Source organism: Lathyrus oleraceus, chromosome 4 (genome assembly GCF_024323335.1).
Source record: "Lathyrus oleraceus cultivar Zhongwan6 chromosome 4, CAAS_Psat_ZW6_1.0, whole genome shotgun sequence".
NCBI classification, from domain to species: domain Eukaryota; kingdom Viridiplantae; phylum Streptophyta; class Magnoliopsida; order Fabales; family Fabaceae; genus Lathyrus; species Lathyrus oleraceus.
The window spans coordinates 11,653,434-11,670,929 of record NC_066582.1 but is presented as its reverse complement, the minus strand read 5'-3'; the positions used below and the strand labels follow the sequence as shown (position 1 = coordinate 11,670,929).

The 17,496-nt window shown below is 38.8% G+C and overlaps 1 long non-coding RNA gene across 1 annotated transcript; it reads left to right on the top strand.

Moving 5' to 3' along the window:
* The first annotated feature begins 15,922 nt into the window (after nt 1-15,922).
* Nucleotides 15,923-17,207, top strand: LOC127138371 (uncharacterized). The gene is made up of 2 exons (XR_007808755.1): nt 15,923-16,510; nt 16,937-17,207. It is a non-coding gene; the product is annotated as an uncharacterized LOC127138371 (long non-coding RNA).
* The last annotated feature ends 289 nt before the right edge of the window (nt 17,208-17,496 follow it).

The window sequence follows — 17,496 nt, the reverse complement described above, 5'->3', positions numbered from 1 at the left end:
TAGTTCGATGTCCTGTCAACATCCTTGTTTGATGTCCTGTCAACATCCTTGTTTGATGTCCTGTCAACATCCTTGTTTGATGTCCTGTCAACATCCTTGTTTGATGTCCTGTCAACATCATTGTTCGATGTCCTATAAACATCCTTGTTTGATGTCCTGTCAACATCATTGTTCGATGTCCAGTAAACGTCGAGTTTTCTCCCAGTCATCAGTCAGTGTCTGGTTGAAAATGTTACTCTGAGGAGTGTGGTACCATGACGTCAGATCAGCAGTGTTCCCCAGTAGTGCGATATTGGAGGAAATGTTTCCGTCGGACAAAGATGGGAATGATATCAGAAGACGTTACGCGATCAGCGCGATTCCGGGGTTCAAATGGAGAAAAGGAGATGTTGCGACATTTTCTGGAGATCGGGGTTCAATCAGAGAAGAGGATATGCTGAGGCATGTTCTGGGGTTCAAATGGAGAAAAGAAATGCTGAGGCATGTTCTGGGGTTCAAACGGAGAAAAGGAGATGTTGAGGCATTTTCTGGAGAACGGGGTTCATATTGGCGATCGCGAGTTATCGTCAGGTGACTGGGGTTCAAATCGGAGAATGGGGGTTCATTATTTTGGCAAAAAGGAGTGCTGAGGCATTTTCTGGGGTTCAAATGCAGAGATCTGAGGATCGTTTGCGCAGAGAAAAATTTTCGGGATTCAAGAAAATGAAAAAAGCAGAAAAATTTCGGGGTTCAAGAAAAGAAGAAAGGAAAGGAATAATAATCCCGAGCGGATGAGTGGTGTTCAGGCCATGGTTATCCCTGTGTTACCATTTATTTTGGTATCCAGGTCGACTTTGCTGTTTTGGGGGTTCAAGCCGAGCTTTCTCCGTTCCAGACGGGTCTTGTTCAGAGATTTTGTTTCTTCGCCGACGCTGACAGGCGCTGTTAATTATATCCCATCAGAGTGCAAATTGTTCGTCTGTTATTGGTATTCAATCACTCTTCATCCTGATCATCCGAAAGCCGAGGCTATTCGTATCGACAGGTTCACAGTGGATTGAATAGGGGCACACATACGAATGACCTTGGATCCTGTTATTTTATATTTGTTTTTTTTTGTATAATGTTCCACTTTAGGTGGGAATTCCATGCATGGGATAATGCATGGGATGTATGCAAGTATGCAATTTTGCTGGGGATATTTGGCTGTAGGAATGCGAATGATTTTTATTTTTTTGCTGAAATTCCCATTTTGTGGGAGTGTTATGCATGAGTATGTTGATGATTGATATGACTGTTTTTTTGAATTTCCTTGTTTGGCAGGAAATTATGCATGAAATGATGCTTGTGATGCATGCAGGAATGCAACTGGGTAATTGGATATGCCCCGGTTAAGACATCTCGCTTTGAGGTATGATGCCAATGGTATGGATTTTTATCGTTGGGGATATCAATGGAAATCAAATTTTAATGCCCCTGCTAGGTGGCTTTTGGGAATATATTTGGGTTGTTCCGAGTCATTGAAAGGTTCAGACTTTTCAACACGCGATACTCCGTCCATGATTTATCAATTTTCTGTTGGAGATGTGATGGAGCCTTGCCCCGGTCTGGCTATACCGTGAGTACATTTATGAGAGGTATGAATCAGTAGTTGAAAGGAACATAATTGTCTGTAATCAGTCTTGCACCTTTATGAAAGACAAGAGTGAGTCTTGAGGACTAAAGGATTCGTCCACTTACTATTTCAAAAGTAATTTTACCACGTTATTCAAACATGCATTTTTTCTCCAATAGTTTTTTAAAAGCGATGTTTATCAAAAATAAAAGGTTCTTTGCAAACAAACAGGTAAAAAAAATGATTTGGGCACACTTTGTTGAGAAAAATTCTCTTTTATTGATTTGACCCTTAAATGGGTGATTGTACATAAAGACGCAATCCCTTAATGAGGTAATTGCTGTGCATAGAAAACAAAATGGCAATGAGAATTGAGTTCTTATTGAGTTTCCACACTGCCATGATCCTTATGTCTCCGATAGCCTGAGCACTTTGCTTTTGAAAAGTGAGGTAGATCGATTCTTTGTCTTCGAGGGTATGTCAGATGTCTGTAAGTACAACTTTTTGCCTTGGAATTAATCCCTAACTTTTGCCTGGACCGCCCTTTCGGGTTTTCGATCCACCGGGATACCCATTTTTGCTTGAGTCGCCCTTTCGGGTTTTCAACTCAGCGGGTCAAATTCTTTTATTTTTATCCCTAATTTTTGCCTGGATCGCCCTTTCGGGTTTTCGATCCACCGGGATAGCCATTTTTGCCTAAATTGCCTTTTCAGGTTTTCGATTTAGCGGCTTTTATTATTCCACTTTTTTAGGCGAAGTACTTTTTAACAGCATCAGCGTTGGTGGGAAGCGGCAACTCATCACCGTCCATAGTTGCTAAAATTAGAGCGCCTCCGGAAAAGGCTCTAACCACCACAAATGGGCCTTCATAATTTGGTGTCCATTTCCCTCTTGAGTCTTTGTGAATGGGCAAAATTTTCTTCAGTACTAAATCTCCTTCTTGAAACACCCTGGGACGAACTTTCTTGTCGAATGCCTTTTTAAGACGCCTCTGATAGAGTTGACCGTGACCTAACGCTTTCAAGCGTTTCTCCTCAATAAGGTTGAGCTCGTCATACCTTGATTGAACCCATTCCGCCTCGTCTAGCTTAGCCTCCATTAGGACTCTCATCGAGGGGATCTCTACTTCTATAGGGAGAACTGCTTCCATACCGTATACCAAGGAATAAGGAATTGCCCCTGTTGAAGTTCGCACCGACGTGCGATAACCATGTAATGCGAAAGGTAACATCTCGTGCCAATCCTTGTACGTAATAACCATCTTTTGGATGATTTTCTTGACATTTTTATTTGCAGCCTCAACAGCCCCATTCATCTTAGGTCGATAGGGTGATGAGTTGTGGTGCTCGATCTTGAATGTTGCACATAATTCATCCATGGTCTTGTTGTTGAGATTGAACCCATTATCAGTGATGATCTTGTTGGGAATACCATATCGACATATGATGTTATTTTTCAAGAAACGGGCGACCACATGCTTTGTGACATTCGGATAAGACGCGACTTCCACCCATTTGGTAAAGTAATCTATGGCCACCAAGATAAATCTGTGTCCATTTGACGTTTTGGGTTCTATCATTCCAATCATGTCGATCCCCCACATAGAGAAAGGCCAAGGTGATGCTATGACATTCAGCGGGGTAGGCGGCACGTGTATTTTGTCAGCATAGATTTGGCACTTGTGGCATGTTCTGGTGTAATGATAACAATCGGTTTCCATGGTCAACCAATAGTAACCTGCCCTTAGAATTTTCTTGGCCATGGCATGCCCATTGGCGTGCGTACCGAAAGAACCTTCGTGTATGTCCTTCATAAGTTGATCTGCTTCATGTTTGTCCACACACCTTAACAAAACCATGTCGTAGTTTTGCTTGTACAATACCTCTCCATTCAAGAAGAATTTTGATGCCAATCTCCGGAGGGTCATTTTGTCAAGACTGGAAGCCTCTGCCGGATATTCCTGCTTCTCTAGATACTGTTTGATGTCAAAGAACCAAGGTTTACCATCTGGCTCTTCTGCCGTCGTCAGGCAATGAGCAGGTTCATCGAAACGCCTAATTTCAATATGAGGCTGATGGTTGGGCCATATCAATTTGTACATGGAGGCCAGAGTTGCTAAGGCATCTGCCATCTGATTCTCTTCTCGAGGAATATGAGAGAAAGTGATTTCGTCAAATTTGGGGAGTAGCTTCAGCACATAATCCCGGTATGGAATTAGGTTAGCATGTCTTGTTTCCCAATCGCCTCTGATCTGATGTATGACTAGAGCGGAGTCCCCGAGTACTTCTAGTATCTTGATCTTCAACTCAATAGCTTCTTCCAACCCTAGTATGCAAGCTTCATACTCGGCCATGTTATTTGTGCAGGTAAAACAGAGCTTTGCGGTGAATGGTAGATGGAAATTCTTGGGAGACATCAACACTGCCCCAATTCCATGGCCTATTGCATTTGAGGCACCATCAAACATGAGCGTCCAGCCTGCTCTTGGCTCGAGGCTTTCCTCTAGTTCGGAGTCTTCAACATCCTTAACAGCCATGATGTCCTCGTCTGGAAAGTCAAATTTCAATGACTGGTAATCCTCCAGTGGTTGGTGAGCAAGATGGTCTGCTAGTATGCTTCCCTTGATCGCTTTTTGTGCAACATATTGGATATCATATTCTGACAACAACATCTGCCATCGAGCAATCCTACCAGTGAGAGCTGGTTTCTCGAATATGTATTTGATGGGATCCATTTTAGATACCAGCCAAGTTGTGTGAGTCAACATGTACTGCCTGAGACGCTTAGTAGCCCATGCGAGTGCGCAACAAGTCTTCTCGAGTAATGAATATCTGGTCTCACAATCATTAAATTTCTTGCTCAGATAATAGATGGCATGCTCTTTTCTACCAGTCTCATCTTGTTGTCCCAATACACAACCCATGGATTCATCGAGCACGGTTAGATACATGATGAGAGGTCTTCCTTTAACAGGGGGTATTAGAATCGGTGGCTCTTGCAAGTATTCCTTGATTTTATCAAAGGCTATCTGACAATCCTCATTCCAATCCCCACCTTGATTCTTCCTCAGAAGCTTGAATATTGGTTTGCATGTTGTAGTGAGGTGAGAAATAAACCTGGCGATGTAATTTAGTCTCCCTAAGAAACCACGAACCTCCTTCTCAGTCTTGGGTGCAGGCATGTTCTGAATGGCTCGAACCTTGTCAGGATCTACTTCAATTCCCTTTTGGCTCAGAATAAAGCCTAAAAGCTTTCCAGATCGAACCCCAAATGTGCATTTATTAGGATTAAGTCTCAACCTAAACTTCCTCAAACGCGTGAATAGTTTCTCCAGGTTGGTGATGTGCTCTTCTTCTGTCTGGGATTTGGCAATCATGTCATCGACATACACCTCGATCTCTTCATGAATCATGTCATGAAAGAGAGTCACCATGGCACGTTGGTATGTTGCCCCAGCGTTTTTTAAACCAAACGACATTACTTTGTAACAAAAGGTGCCCCAAGGAGTAATGAATGTGGTCTTCTCCATGTCTTCGGGATCCATCTTAATTTGGTTGTATCCTGAGAAACCGTCCATGAAAGAAAACACGGAGAACTGAGCTGTGTTATCCACTAATACATCAATATGAGGTAATGGGAAATCGTCTTTGGGACTAGTTCGGTTTAAGTCTCGGTAGTCTACGCACATGCGGACTTTTCCATCTTTCTTCGGCACCGGTACAATGTTGGCAACCCATTGTGGGTACTTAGCGACTTCCAGGAAACCAGCGTCAAACTGCTTTCTCACCTCTTCTCTGATCTTGAGAGCCATATCAGGTCGTGTCCTTCTTAGCTTTTGTTTGACAGCAGGGCATTCTTCTTTAAGGGGAAGCTTGTGGGTCACAATGTCAGTGTCTAATCCGGGCATGTCTTGGTATGACCAAGCAAACACGTCGTCATATTCGTGGAGGAGCTCTATCAGTCTTGTCTTTACTGTATCTTGAAGCGTTGCGCCTACCCTTACTTCTCTCTTATCTTCTTCTGTCCCCAGATTGATAACTTCAACGTCTTCCTGGTATAGTTGAATAACCTTTTCTTCTTGTCTGAGTAATCTGGCCAACTCTTCGGGGAGTTCGCAATCTTCCCCCACTTCGTCTTCAGCTTGGTAGATTGGACAATCAAAGTCATATTGGACCATAGCAGTGTCGTTATCAATAGTCTCGGTGGTGTTTCTGCATGTTATGATTTATGCAGTTTATTTAGAATGTGCGTGCATAAAAAATTGATTGCCATTTTCGTAAATAGATCAAAACGAAAGAAAAAGAACAAAAATTTGAATGCAAAACGTCATTTCATTAATGATAAAAACTCTTGAAAAAGATAAAGGAGGCCCTACAACATGCCACTGTGCCTTGGGCAGAGCACAGGGTTTTGTCTAAAAATGATAAAATTACTTTTGAAATATTTGGGGAACTTCCACAGCCTTCCAGTTTGTTAGTTCTTCATTAGGTGCGGCTTGACGCATCCAGCTGGACTCCCCCTCCTTGCGGTCTTCTTCACTGATCATTGCCACCTGCTTGACAAAGATGTGGCCAGCGCTGGTGAATGTTTTCTCCACAGAAGGAATCTTCTCTTTGATAGATTGGTTACCAACTTTGTATGATGATGGGTCATACCCTAAGCCAAACTTGTCTCGTTTCTCTTTCAATTCCACCACTTTGCCCCAGTCTTGTGCATCTTCACTTTCCATAACGGCTTTAGCTCCTTGCCATGAGGCCATGGAAGGTCCGGATTTCGGGACTTCCAAGGTCTGTTGAACGGCCATCATGTTTACCACTTCCAGGGATTGGAATGGTGTCTCAGTGATTTCGCCATCCACCTCGATATACCGAAAAGATGTTAAGTGACTGACCAAGATATCTTCTTCTCCTCCAACCACAATCATTTTGTCATTTGTGATGAATTTTAGTTTTTGATGCAGAGTGGAGGTGACAACACCTGCAGAGTGAATCCAGGGTCTCCCGAGTAAGCAACTGTAGCCAGGATGTATATCCATGACCTGGAATGTAATATTAAAAATTGTTGGACCGATCTTGGTTGGTAAGTCAACCTCTCCTATCACTGCTCGCCTTGAGCCATCAAATGCTTTTACGATTAGGGTGCTGGGCTTCATACTTATTCCTTCCACTGGCAGTTTTATCAAAGTTGTCTTTGGCATGACGTTCAATGAGGAACCTGTGTCTACCAACACCCTTGACAGTATAGTATCCATGCATTTCAAAGAGATGTGGAGAGCCTTGTTATGGTTCTTTCCTTCAATCGGTAGTTCGTCATCATTAAAACCCAAGAAATTTCCAGTAGTCACACAAGCTATTACGTCATCAAACTGTTCTATTGTTATGTCCTTGGTGATATGAGCGGCGCTCAATACCTTCAACAGCGAATTCCTGTGTGCTTCTGAGTTGAGGAGGAGAGATAACATGGAAATTTTGGAGGGTGTTTGGTTTAGCTGGTCCACCACCTTGTAATCGCTTTTCTTGATTATTTTCAAAAACTCATCAGCCTCCTCATGAGTGACACTAGCTTTAGGAGACAGGTGCATGTCCTGCATCCCCTGATTAGGAATGGGGATCTGGACAACAGCCTCCTTCCCTTTAGCTCTCTCAGAAGTATCAGCAGTTCTTGGTGCGAACACTCGGCCGCTGCGCGTCATTCCTGCTGGCCCCATAATTGAAGTGACATTTGGTTCGTTAATCATTAAAGGTTTATCTTCCTGCCCCTGCTTAAAAGCTCTGGGCTGATATATCCATGGGACTGCCTTCTCATCTTTATATTCGAAAGGTGCTCGGAACTCTATCACCAACGTATTTATAGGTATTTCTACTCTGACCTCATCATAGGGGATATCTACCACGGCTATCTCTTCCTGGCGCTTGCTCTTGACATGGTAAGTTATCTGCAACTCGCCTCGATCCAGCATTCGTTGTATAAAACTCTTCAACTCTTCATTATTCTCTTCCTCAACCATCTCTTCCAGGATCAAACCACTTTTTAGCAATTGTGCTCCTATCATGGTGATAGGGGTTTGAATCTCTTCAACCTTACAGATCAGTTTGCCTCCATCACTCTCCTCAATGGCACTGACGGAAGCATCCTTATGCGTCGGCATAGGGTTGGTATTCACGTTCGGGCGTCTTGGAGTGAAAGAAACGACCTTGGCTTCGATCAAGTCTTGTACTCGATTCTGAAATGCGAAACAGTTTTCCAAGGTATGACCAGGTGCTCCCATGTGAAATTCACAATGGGCATTAGCGTCGTATCCAGGTGGATATGAAAAAACAGCTGGTTTCAACTCCCTCAATGTTAGAAGGCCCTCCTTCTGCAGATATGGGAATATCTGACTATAAGGTACTGGTAGAGGATCAAGTTGTCTTCTTGGAGGTCTTGGCTTGAAATGTCTTGGTGGTGCGGTATTTTGTTGATGATGATGTTGTTGATGTTGTGGTTGATACATTTGTTGTTGCTGCGTCGGCTGTTGATAGGGTATAGGTACCACGGCGACGACTTGACCATATGAAGCTTGTTGCTTCCCTTTGTAGTTCCTGGATATAGCGTTTGTTTCCCCTTCTCTTTTCTTTGGGAACCCTCCAGAATATTTCTTTGGTGCGCTAGATGTTGTCACTGCTCCAGGAATTTTTCCATCCCTCAACCCCTTCTCTATGCGGTCTCCAATCGTGACGAGATGTGCGAAGTCAGATGCGGCACTGCTCACTAATCAATCAAAGAATGGGACCTTCAAGGTGTCCACAAATATACCGGTCATTTCCTTCTCAGACAATGGTGGCTCTACCTGAGCAGCCAACTCTCTCCACCGCTGGGCATATTCTTTGAATGACTCACTCTCCTTCATAGCCATCCCCTGCAACTGCATTCGGTCGGGTGCCATATCTAAGTTATATTTGTACTGACGGAGAAATGCGTCAGCCAAATCCTCCCAACTTTGAATTCGGCCTTGTTCTAAACTCATATACCATCTCAGAGATGCTCCACTCAAACTGTCTTGGAAACAGTGTACGAGTAGTTTGTCATTTTCGGTATGAGCAGCCATTTTCCTGAAATACATCACCAAGTGACTTCTTGGACAAGTTTGTCCTTTGTATTTCTCGAAATCAGGGGTTTTAAATTTAGCTGGGATGACTAAATTCGATACCAAACGCATGTTCATGGCAGAAGCACCGAAGATGTTGTTTCCTTCTATGGCTTTGATTTTCTTTTCCAGGGCACGGAGCCTATCTGCAGCAGGATCTGAAAGTATCTTGGGCTTTGGTTGATCGGGCATGTAGAATGCATCATACTGGTCATCTCCAATTTCGGATCCATGATGAGTAGCCGTATCAGAAGGTTCTGCACGGTCTCCATCTCCTTTGCCTCCTACTGGTATCTGAACCAATCTCTTCTTGGTGGGGATGTAACTTTCGTCTTGGGGATTCGGACCTGGCGTGCCATCATTCCTTTTTTCCCCGGCTTCCTCCTCTTCGCTCCTCTCTCTCTGAGCGATTGCAAGCATCGTCTCCAACAGCTGATCCATCTTCTCCTGGATCGTATTGATGCCTGTCCTCATGGTAACCTGGTTGGCCTCCACTTGTTCTAATGTCATCTTGTATTTGCTTCGCGTCTCGTACCGGTGTCGATTAGTCAGTGTGGCTGGATAAAGGGTAAAAAGGTTGGGTAAGTTTTGATTTTTATGAAGTGTGATGCATAATGAAGATGCGAATGTTATGCATATTTTATTTCCCGGGATTCATTCGAGTTTCATTAGTCGTTAGTAATTCGAAGAAACAAAGAAAATACTTATAATAGCAATAATGGAGTAATTTTTTAAACGTCATTCATTCCAATACATAACATAGAGATCCAAAAAGGTCATAGTTCAAAAGTACATTTGTTAAAGGAACAAAATACAAAACATAAGCAAATTAAACAGCCGGCTTTCTGGCCTGAAGCTCTTCTAGTTCCTCATTGAATCTCTTCAACAACCCTTTGCAAAGCAGAACGAAATTGATTATGGCTGGAGAAGTGCTATCTTCTTTCAACTCTTCGACTGCGTCTCTCAACCTCCAGGGCAAATCTTTAGCTGCCCAATTACAGAATCCTACTAGCCCATCGAGTTTTGCACGAAACTTATCCCTGTCCCCTTGTAAGAAGTCTATGGTCTTCTTAAAGGATTCATAATCTTCAATCACATAGTCTCTCTCTTTTAACCATATGGAGCTGTCCTGGCGTAATGACTCTAGCTGGTTCTTCCAATAGCTTACAGACTCCCTGGCATCTCTTACTTCTCGACACTTTTCCTCCCATACCATGGGTGACACCCTAGAAGCTTCAGTGGCTATTTTCTTGAGTCGGCGCTCCTGATCTACTTCTGCTTTTTCCTGACGAACAGAATTGGTTAGTTCTTTTATCTGAGCCCCAAGTGTATCCCTTATTGTCTTGTTCTCCTTTGTGGCTAGATGCCACCAACGCTCATTGTCTTGACATTCTTTCTGAGCTTGTCGTAGTTGACCCTTAAGAGTATCCAAACAATGATCAGCCTGTTCTAATCCCACTTTGATCTTCTTTCTCTTATGCTCTTCCTTGTTGAACTTTTCCACGTGAGCTTGAAGTTGCGCTTCTTTTCTCTCAAGCTCCCACTTCATGTTATTTTTCTCATTGATGGTTTGTTGGAGTTTTGTTTGAAGCTCTTCATTCTCTTTTTCTAGCTTTGCCATGGTGGCCTTGAGTTCCTCCATTTCTTCAATAGGGACATGGGTGAGCTTAGGTTCAGGAAGAGGTATAGGTGTCCGAATGACGAATGGCATTTTAATTATCTGCACCCTTTCCTTTACCCACTGAAAATATGGTTCTTTTGTAATCCCATTTGCTCTCCCTAACTCAACTTTTCCTTTTCGATTGACATTTTTCCAAGCTTCTTTGATTCGTTGGAATAAGCTAGGATTCTCAGCCCCAAAGTCAAGTAACAAGAAAGCCTCCAAAGAATTTGCTTCTGGAGGGCCTTCCATTGGGTAACCGAGTTGTCTGAGTGATAGAACTGGATTAGCATTCACACATCCTTGAGTTCCAATGAGTGGTAGATTTGGGAAATCTCCACAACTGAATATGATGTCTGCGTTGATATATTCTTTGGAGTACGAAGATAGATCTTCAGATCGGAGTGATCCCAATCTCTGAGGCCAACTGATATCTGTCTGTTCATCCCAAGCACCTGTCTTCGGAAGATGTTCTAGAAACCACTGATACAATAAAGGAGCACAACAAGCAATCAATCCCTTCTTCTTAGTATACCTATGACTTATGTGATAATACACATCGGCTAACAAAGTGGGTACTGGGTTCCTAGTAAGGAAAACACAAATGGCAGTCATGTCTACGAAACCATCCATATTAGGAAACAGGACGATGCCATAGATAGCCAATGCAATAACAGAGTAACAAGCATCCCAACTTTCTGCCTTCAATAGGGTATGAGCTCTTTCCAAAAGAAAACTTAGTGAAAACCCTTTGGTATTTCCTTTGGTCTCTAAATTGTCTTTTGCTTCTTTTTCATCCATGTGTAGCGCACTAGCAATGTCCTCGAGGGGAAAAGATTCATCTGTCCCTTCAAATAGTGACTTGTCCTTCATAGGGATCCTAACAAGACGCTCGAATTCTTCCAACGTTGGTGCTAGCTGGAAGTCTTGGAATATGAAGCATCTTAAAGGTAAGTCATAAAATTGGGCTAAAGTGATCAAGGCTGTATGGTCCACTTGTTGATTGAGGATGCTGAGCAAATTGCCGTAGTTCTTTCCAAAGTTGATTTTGTATACAGGGTGCATCTGAGAGATCAAGCTACGTAAGCTCCTTAGATCGGGATCTTTGAACTTGAATGAGTAAATGTTCCTTTTGCTTGATTCCATGTTTCTTGAATTCCTGCAACTCATGATACTCAGATTCCTTGGAAATAAAATAATATGAATGCTATGCTATGAATGATGTTATGCATGTCACATGTAGGTTGATATACAGGTCATGAGAGCGGGTATTCTTGGTTTCTAAACAAAACCCTTTTGGTAGAATGCTAAAGGTAAGAAGTTCCCAAAGTCATCAATCAATGTTTAAGAAAGTTATTGTCATGATGAAAACTCATCCGCTAACAACATCCCTAAACAGAGTCTCGTTTGGGTGAGGCCTTCGTATAGTCCTAAAGAGGAAGACTCCTAGTGGGTCCATACTAGACAATTCTCGAGTCCAAGGTTCTAATAAGGTTCTCAGAGTCATAGATCGAGGTTGGGAATACCACTGTAAGGTAGTAATACGCCCAAGGGATCTCATCTGATTGGGGCTTTCGTATTACCTTAATAAGTCAGAGACTTTTCAGGTAAATACTACATAACCACCGGATATAATGGGTTAAAAGGTCCCTAGAGTCATTGATCCAACTTGAGAATACTATCACCGTGACGAAAACTCGTCGGGCAATAATATTTCAAGAGAATCTCCTCTAGGCGGGGTCTTCGTTTCTTCCCAACAAGACTCCTTGTGGGCGCCCACTACGCAACCACCAACTTAATCTTATGGTTTTTCTCAGACTCGGGTGGAGAGCCTACCTCACAAAGTATCATCAACCAGAGCACCCCCAATAAGACATAGTCAATAAATCACAATATAATAATTATGACAGAATAATAATAACATAATAGAAAAATAACAGACAAACAAACAAGATTAACACACAATACAAAAACTGAACTAGATTAGGCTTCACTCTCTTTTGCTTGGAGCTAGTCCCCAGCAGAGTCGCCATCTGTCGCATCTCGAAAAATACGATTCCTCGCGATGGTCGCGGAAAAAATTATGTTCGAACAGAGTCGCCACCGAACTTTATTTATCCCAATAAAGGGATAGGAAAATATCGATAAAACCTTTAGGAAATAGAATAATGGTCGTCGCAACCATATTCGGGTTCGGGAGTGGATTACGTAAGAGGAAGGTATTAGCACCCCTTACGTCCGTTGTACTCAACGGGAACCTTTTAGTTCTAATGTGCGTTTCGAGTGTTAATTTATGTTTGTTTGTTATCTTCAGGTTATTAAAAATAGAAATGGATGAGAACCTCAGAAAGGGAAAGGGGAGGTTTTTTTATTAGTGTGCTCGCGAAGATACAACAATCTCCTGCCTACGTATCCTTATGGTGTAATAAGGAAATCAGAGCATTCGTAGTTTGGGGACTACGATTGGTTGGTGTTTTTTAGTGAACAACTATTTAGATCGCGTTCTAAAGGCTAAACGTTGGCTTGTCTACTCTCGGCGGAGGCTTAAGCATTGGTTTGTTATGCGCATTAGAAAGGATTAAATAGTGTTCTTTTTGAAAAGAGTTTTGGTCATACGGAAGTGACAAGTTGGATTAATATGTTGGGTGTTTTGATTGGTTGAGATGTTTTTGGTTGGATGACGATTACTCGGATAGTCGAGTAAGACAACTCGTATCCTAACAGTCGGGAAAGGGAATAGAAGACTCTAGACCACTTTCTTTTTCATCCTTAATTAGAAAGGATGTGATAATAACTAGGGTGTTTTGAATGGATGACGAATACTCGGATAATCGAGTAAGAGAACTCGTATCCTAATAATCGGGAAAGAGAATAGAAGACTCTAGACCACTTTCTGTTTCATCTGAATATTTATGAAAATAAGGTTGTATATGGTTGATATTTTTAGAATAAACGACAAGTGCTCGAATGGCTAAGTAAGACAACTTATATCCAAGCATTTGAGAAGAGGAATTAAAAACTCAAGACCATCTCCTTTTTCGTATAGCTTTGATTGATTTATTAAGTTGCGAAAAAATGACAATTGTTCGACTGACCGGGTAAGAGAACTCGTATTCAAACAATTGAGGAGAGAAGTTGAAAACTCAAAGTCATCTCCTTTTTCATTTAGCTTATTGTGAAAATATCTCGATTTAATCGGATTTGGAAGTTTGTAGAGGAACGACAATTATTCGACTAATCAAGTAAGAGAACTTGTATTCTTATAATCGAGGAGAAAAATTGAAGACTCAAAGTCATCTCCCTTTTCGTTTTTTATTATAAAAGAATTTGATTTATTTGTTCTTAAGTGAATTAGAAATGACGACCATTTGACTAACCGAGTAAGAAAACTCGTATTCAAATAATCGAAGAGAGGAGTTGAAAACTCAAAACCATCCCCCTTTTCATTTTCAAATGAAGTGTTGTTTAGATGTGATTAAGTATTTTAATTTAACTTTCGATGTCGGATCGATGTTTTAAAAATTGCATTCTTGTGAATGAATTGAATTTATTTGGTGAATAATCCATTTAATCGATTAATTAAAACCGAATAGGTCTCATTGTAAGAAAGCCCAAGAGTAAGCCATGTGAGGTTGATGGCGATGCTTTTATCAGCGATCGACTTACATAGGTGTTTTGAAAAATGGGCTCGACCTTGAATCGAGAGGTTCTATTTGTTTTAAAAATTGGTTTGAACTGATGGCATGAGAATTATAATCTTTTTGTATTTTTAAGTCTTTATTATTTTTAGGTTCATTTTAAGATGAGACGAAGAATGTGCAATGATATAAAGTAAATACAAAAATAAATGTTAGAAACGGAATTTAAAAGAGTTAGATGTTAATTGCGGAAGTTTAAAAATTAGAGTTAATCGTTAAATGTTAGGTGTTAATTGAAATCAACATGAAATAATCAAGAGAATCACAATAAAATATTAAATCTAAAACAAATAACTAAAGTTTAAACAACTAATAAAAGTATCATTAAATTAAAACTCAAAACAATATTAAACTATTATCCAAAATTTTAAAACATTAACAAAGATTAAATTCTAAAATCATTCTAAATTAAATTAAAATTCTAAAATAAATCTAAATCACAAAAGAACTCTAATTAATCTATAATTATTTCTAAAATAAAAAAAAATTATCTAATTAAATTCTAAGATATTAACTATTAAATTCTAAAATCATTCTAAATTAAACTAAAATTCTAAAATAGATCTAAATCACAAAAGAACTCTAATTAATCTATAATTATTTCAAAATAAAAAATTATCTAATTAAATTCTAAGATATTAACAATTAAATTCTAAAATCATTCTAAATTAAACTAAAATTCTAAAATAGATCTAAATCACAAAAGAACTCTAATTAATCTATAATTATTTCTAAATAAAAAATTATCTAATTAAATTCTAAGATATTAACAATTAAATTCTAAAATCATTCTAAATTAAACTAAAATTCTAAAATAGATCTAAATCACAAAAGAACTCTAATTAATCTATAATTATTTCTAAATAAAAAATTATCTAATTAAATTCTAAGATATTAACAATTAAATTCTAAAATCATTCTAAATTAAACTAAAATTCTAAAATAAATCTAAATCACAAAAGAACTCTAATTAATCTATAATTATTTCTAAATAAAAAAAAATTTAATTAAATTAAATTCTAAGATATTAACAATTAAATTCTAAAATCATTCTAAATTAAACTAAAATTCTAAAATAGATCTAAATCACAAAAGAACTCTAATTAATCTATAATTATTTCTAAATAAAAAATTATCTAATTAAATTCTAAGATATTAACAATTAAATTCTAAAATCATTCTAAATTAAACTAAAATTCTAAAATAGATCTAAATCATAAAAGAACTCTAATTAATCTATAATTATTTCTAAATAAAAAAATTATCTAATTAAATTCTAAGATTTTAACAATTAAATTCTAAAATCATTCTAAATTAAACTAAAATTCTAAAATAAATCTAAATCACAAAAGAACTCTAATTAATCTATAATTATTTCTAAATAAAAAAAAATTAATTAAATTAAATTCTAAGATATTAACAATTAAATTCTAAAATCATTCTAAATTAAACTAAAATTCTAAAATAAATCTAAATCACAAAAGAATTCTAATTAATCTATAATTATTTCTAAATAAAAATCATCTAATTAGATTCTAAAATATTTTCCAATTAACACTAAAAAAAGTCATTATGAATTAAACTAAAATTCTAAAATAAATATAAATCACAAAAGAATTCTAATTAATCTATAATTATTTCTAAATAAAAATTATCTAATTAGATTCTAAGATATTTTCCAATTAACACTAAAAAAAATCATTATGAATTAAACTAAAATTCTAAAATAAATATAAATCACAAAAGAATTCTAATTAATCTATAATTATTTCTAAATAAAAATTATCTAATTAGATTCTAAGATATTTTCCAATTAACACTAAAAAAAATCATTATGGTCTTAACAAAAAACAGCCAATCGCATGGGGGGTGCTGATAGGGATTAATGGGCCAAATCTGGAAGGCCCGAAATAGACCCATCTAGGTTAAACTTAAAACAAAAAAAGGGAAAAGGCATCGTTGCTTTCTCAATAGCCTTTCCCTTTCTGCAGTTTTCAATCGTTCCAAAACTTAGCAAACCCTAAAAAGTTTCTTTCCTCCCGGAGAAGACCGCCGAAGGCGACGGCTTACGGTGGAGCCTCCCTTCTTCTCCGGCCACCCTCCTCAAAACACAACTTAACCCTCTAAATACCCCCTTTCGAGTTCGAATCCAACCTCTAAAAATCCCTAAACCCTTAACACAAAACCGATTCACCCTGAGCCGACGAGTACGAAGAACAACCAAGAAAGATCAAACGAGGAAGGATCGAAGTCTGAATCGAGGATTCCAAAGAACGAAATGCTAAGGGGTTCGCTCAAACCGGAGCTCAAACGACAAACACCCAGGAGCGAGCAAACGAGATAGACAGTGCGAAATCCAGTATAAATGAAGATTATGCAAGTTCTTTTTAAAACGAGAGGCAAGGGGTTTTACCGTCCAGTAGGGCTTTCAGGTAAATCAACACTTTTCTTCTCTCCTCTAATACTGTTGCGCTTTTGAAGAGGTAGGAGGATCTAACCTCACCTGGGCCAGATTTTCGACGAGAAAACTTTCTTAGATTTTTTGAAAACTTGAGTTTTTGTGAAAAAAGTTCCTCCTTGGATTTTTCTGCTGCGTTATCTTATATCCGATGATCTCTTCACCGATGAATTTTTAAGCCTCAAAAAAACTCTGTCTGTTATGCCTTTTCATTCCCGGTTATTGTGGATTTCATTTTTGTAAATGTGTTACTGTTTTAAGCTATTTTCGAAATGCTTTTTGAGTATTCATGTTGGACTTCTGGATAAAGTGTTAAACTGATTAACTTATTAGTTATTTTTCAGTTCTTTAAGCGCTTATGAAAAGGGCTTTTTTAATTAAGCTATTTTTATCTCTGCAGGTTACAACTTGAAGTGACTTTGATGGGATGGGAGGTGGTTGCGTGAAGCTTCAAGGAAGCAAGTTTGAGGCGTACCAGTTCCAAGGAAGGTTCAACGGTCTCTGGCTTTGGTCTCTTGGGGCAATGGTTCTTATCAATTGAAATTGCAACAGCTTTTATTAAATTAAGATGTAATCAATTAAGTATTTAGGTTAAATGTATATTTGGACTATTTGTAACCTATTGGATTTAAAATCTGTTTATGTAATTACCTTTTTTTTAAGCATTCAAACCTTATTTCCAAATTTTAATTATGCTAATCAATTAAAGCACTTTGAAGCTACAAAATCATTCTTGTCATTCTGTTTTGCTGGTTTTGTTGTTACAATGTTTCTTCCTTTGCAAATCACCATATTCATCTGGATCATGTTTTACCTAAGACATACAAGCTAACGAAGTGACGGAACTTGGAGCGCCGGGAACATCTTCAAAAGATTACCCTCAAACCAAACCTTTATACTTTGATGGCATGAAATATCTAGAATAGGACAATCCCAAATTATTTACTACTATAGCTTATG